We start from the raw sequence: 5,071 nt of genomic DNA, 5'->3' as shown, positions 1-5,071 counted from the left end.
ATCTTATTCAATATAATTTTAAAGACATAACGTTCAATACTTTTCACAAAATAACACTTATAAAGTGTTTGTACATTCTAACCTGCATAATCCCAACTCTGGAACCAGGATTCATGCCCAGTATAGGTGAAAGCTATAAATAAGAAACAGCAAAATAAGAGATATACACAATAAAATACAAAATAATTTTTCAAAAATATTTAAACTGGATCTTATTTTTTTCCACATTTCCCTTTAAGGACAGAGGAATGTTCCTGCACAAAAAGGTAGAACCTAGAAACTCTATAGCCTTTACAGTGACACATCAGGGTCATTACCCAAGTGATTTTGCTTATGTATCAGGCCTTCTGGAGGCAAGGTGGGCACAATGAAAGTACAACAACTCCACATAGCAACTTTTCCTCTATTTTGATGATGAATTTGTCAGTCAGAGCCTCCTTTGTATTTCTTCTACCAGCATGTTGGTTACCTCTGTGTCCCATGAACATATTCTTTGCTTGGTTTCAGCCATGAATTGTTTGCCAGTAATGTCATTTCTAATAATTGCTACTGTCATATATTACCCATGTAGGAAGTCTTTTATATGGATAATTATCTCAGATATAGAAACATGCACACATATACACACATATACATACACACCAGACACATGCCCCACATATACACATACATACACATACAAACACACTCACACAAGACTACACCACAATCTACACACACACTGGAAACACACACATATAAAAAAATAAAACCAGATATATACATACATACATACATACAGTCAGACACACAGACTCATTGTATGTTATGGTTCTCATGAACATTTGAAGGAATGACAAATTAAAAACCAAATGAAAATATCTAATCATATTAATTAGCTTCAGAAGGAATATTAATCTCAAAAATTTAAAATCCTTTGGAATTTTCACTTGAGATTAACAAGGAATTGCAGGGAGTAGAGAGAATCTCTCCTTAAAAACAACTAAAAGATGGATGAAGCTTGAGAATCATTATCAGACAGAGAAAATAAGGATCAGACTACACTTGACCTTTCAGCATTCTAGAAAAAAATTTCTAGTTCATGGGGAAGAAAAGAGCAACATCACTGGACTTCCTCGGCTCCTAGGAGAGGATATGCCAATCTAAATATTTTCTCCTCATATCAAAATAATGAGTACTTCCTCTTTGTTGTCTTCTAAATAGTCACTTTTCAATCTTTATCATATATTTCCGTGTTCCTCCATCCTTGTTTTGAACTTGAGCAAGTATTGGTTAGAAGATTTCGAACTAGGCCAACACATCATCTAGAATATTCTTTATAATGATAGAAAAATATTCAAACATAAAATTAAAGAAAAGACAGGGCATGAAATTTGTAAGTTTCATCTATCACCATTTTTTAATGCTACACTAATTATTATATGTTCATATTAATTGTATGGATAACTTTGCTTCCAAGAGTAGAAAAAATAGACAATTGTATTCAAACATAAGTACAAATTATGTTAACAGGTACCAGGACAAAACCACTCACACAAAAAAGTAATGCTGCTATCTGTGGCTACATGATAAATGCAACTTTAAAATTGTTTTGTTTAACTGATAAAAAAGGAATATGTTAATGTACTCAAATATAACTTGTTATTGAAAAATTAGTATTATTAGGAAAGATGTTATATATCAATCTTCAGATCATGATATCAATTTATATTAATATATTCACAAAGATCTTTCTTAAATGAACATTGTGTTCTAGTTTGTTTAACATATTTTAATGCTGTGAGGTGGTTTTTGAACAAGTATGTTTTTGTACAACTATTATAATCCATGTTACTGAATCTGCTTTGATTTAGATGGAATATTTTTATGCAGTTCAGGCTGAGCATGAACTCTAAGCGATTCTCCATTTTCAGCTTCTAGAATGATGGGATTAAGAGTGAATGCTTTCAAACCTGACTAAAAGCCAACATTGTCCTATAGGGTCATTACTTATTTATTTCCTCCTTCTAACACCATTTAATATTTTGTAGTGGAGACCCCTGAAGTTGATTTTTACATGTTTTCTGTCAGTTGGTGGTACTTGTTATATTACTGTCATCTTACTTATTTCAGCTTCCCACATAAGGGCAAAACATAGAACAAGAATGTCAGAAAGGTAGTGGTAGGGAAAGTGGGATAATATCAACATGGATAAGATGAAGTAGATGAAGGTATGAAGTTTGGGGCATCATAGAATTCATGACACACACACACAAACAGATGTACATGCAAAATTGTCAAAGGACACATGTAAGAAAAACATAATTAAAGGAAATAGAAAGTGCAAAACAGTTATGAACTCAGAAAATAATACAAAATGAAAAATGGGTTAAAATGAAGGTAAAATATAACAGAATGTATTTCTGAATTTCTTAATTTTTTAACAAAATAAAAAGAAAACCATCCTATACAAAATTGGAAAATCCAATCCAACAGAAGAATAAAAGAGCCCCCAAAGAAGGCACAAGAATCAGAGACATAATCATTTGCATTTTCAGAAATGTTGTAAAAGTACTTTACTTAAAGCTAAAGTATAAATGCAGAGGACCTGGTGCAGACAGGTACAGGCCCTGTGACTGCTGCTTCAGTCTCTCTGAGTTCGTCTGAGCCTTGTTCAATTATTATGGATGACCTTGTCCTCATGATGATCTCCATCTCCTCTTTCTTTATCATTTATTCTTTCTTTTCTTCTATGTGGTTTCCTGATCGATCTCTAAAGAGATGGATACAACATGTTTTGAGATGTGCATTCAAATGAATCTCTCCATCTGCATGACATCTAGCTGTGGGTCTCTGTATTTATTCCTATCTGATATGGAAGCACCCTTTCTGATAATATGAGAATAAGACACAAAGATATGAGTATACCGGATTTTTATTAGGAATCATTTTAGTGTTGGGTTTTTTGCTTGTTTGGTAAGTTTTACATGTATAATTGTTTCAGAGCTACCTGACAACTTTGTGAAATGATACACTATATGAGAGGACAGAAACCCAGAGGCTCAGTAAGTGACAGTATTTCCAGGGACCACTTGGACCACTTAAGGGGGCTATGGAGATAAGAGAGAAGGGTTGTATTCTGCACCACTGGCAGCTATAGTAGACTACAGTGACAACTGTGTAGTAGTCATTTCAAAAGGAGATGTACCACCATATGGCTCTTACCTTTAGAGACTTGAGATATGATGTGTATCAATGAGATATGTTTATGGAAATATCTGAACACTGGGTATCGAGCAGTCATGGAAGATGTGTTCCAAGTCTGTGAGTTAGCCCTGGTGGCAGACTGAGTGGTACACCTGCTCTTACTCTATGCTTTCTACATGCAATGACATGAAGGTCAGATTGTTTGTAGTTTAAGATAACTAAGTCATGAGCTCACTGCCTCTTTCCATTATACTGCATTCTGTGCCAGTAAAAATGGATAGGTCTTAAGATTTTACTACACAACATGCTATAAAATATTAGCTCTAGCTGATGTAGAAGTCAGGAAGTGCATGCTGATAAGAGCCTGATATGGATATCTCCTCAGAGGTCTTCTAGAGTCTGATATACTCAGAGGCAGATGCTCACAACTAGCCATTGAACTGATCATGGGGCTCTCAATAGAGGAGTTAGAGTGAAGACTGAAGGAGAGCTGAAAGGATTTGCAGCACCATGAGGAGAGCAACAATACCAACCAACCACAGCTCCCAGGGTCTAAACCACCAGCCTGGGAGCACTTAGGGAGGGATCCAGCGCTTCATTTGAATATGTAAGAGTGGAGGGCCCTGCTGGGCATAGGTGGAAGAAGAGAACCTTGACCTCATGAAGGCTGGATGCCCCAGGGGGTGGGAATTTTGAGGGTGGGGAGGTGGGAGTGGGGGGGGTAGATAGAGGTTACATCCACAGAGAAGAAGGAGGAGGGGTGAGGGGATTGGGGGTTCCTGGGTGGGTGGGGGATGGGGTAAGGGGACAACATAGGAAATGTAAATAAAACATCCAGTAAAAAAAAATATTACCTCTACCTCAGATTTTGACAAATAATCTAAAAGAAACTAGCATATCTGTTGATAGACAACTCACATGGCTGTTGCTGGTTAGATTTGATTGCCAACATGAAAGAAATAATAGGGAGGCCTTGGAGAAGACACTTGGTGCATCCCATTTAAGGGCAAGCATTGTTCAAAGACCTGATCAATGCTAATCAACAAAACTTAAATCTGTCTAAGATTTTGAATGGCATGAACAAACGTTCTGCTCAAAAGTAGCAAGTTGACCCATGAAACCTCAGTAATATGGCCCATAAGCTGCAAGGGACCAGAGTTGGGCACCAATAGGAGAATTATACAGGCCAAGTCTTCTACCTTACGTATGAATTTATGAACTTAGTTAAAAATGCCTTTATTTCCAGATATGGTTAACAAGGAGACTTCTGGTGTCCAACTGCTGTACCTTTTATTAGGTTCCCTTTCAAGGCCTACAACATCTTTAGTTAAGTACTCAAATAAAGGAGAGTGTAGATTCTAAATAAACACAATAAACTACACTCTCCTCCTAGTAAACCTAAAATCCCCAGAAACAGCAGAGAAAGTGTTCTGACCCAGCTGTGGAAGAATCAGGCTGTGAGAAATGAGCATCATTTCAGAACCAATAGCCTGACCTTCCTTCCTTATGTGCTCATCTCATATTTCGTAGCAAGATTCCCAGTCATGATAACCAACTCAGTGTTCCTCACTCTATTATGGTCAAATACAAACAGAAATATTTTTTGCTTCATATTATGAATGTTTATGGTCAAAAAATTGAATTTTTCTCTTAACTTCTTTTTTAATAATTTCATACTAATATATGATACATTTGATCACACTCATTACTCACTCTTATTTCCCTCCATTTCCCATGAACTATAACCACAGTTCCCAATGAGTCACTCTCCTGTCATGTTTATTTGCATTGTTATTTCTTTGGTTTTTTTTTTGTTTTTTGTTTGTTTGTCTTTGATGTTGTTGCTGTTTTCTATGTTTTGGATTTCACCAGATTTAACCAGGGA

This window comes from Grammomys surdaster, unplaced genomic scaffold (genome assembly GCF_004785775.1).
Source record: "Grammomys surdaster isolate TR1022 unplaced genomic scaffold, NIH_TR_1.0 169, whole genome shotgun sequence".
NCBI classification, from domain to species: Eukaryota; Metazoa; Chordata; class Mammalia; order Rodentia; family Muridae; genus Grammomys; species Grammomys surdaster.
The sequence above is the reverse complement of the archived record's forward strand: the minus strand, read 5'-3'. Positions refer to the sequence as shown.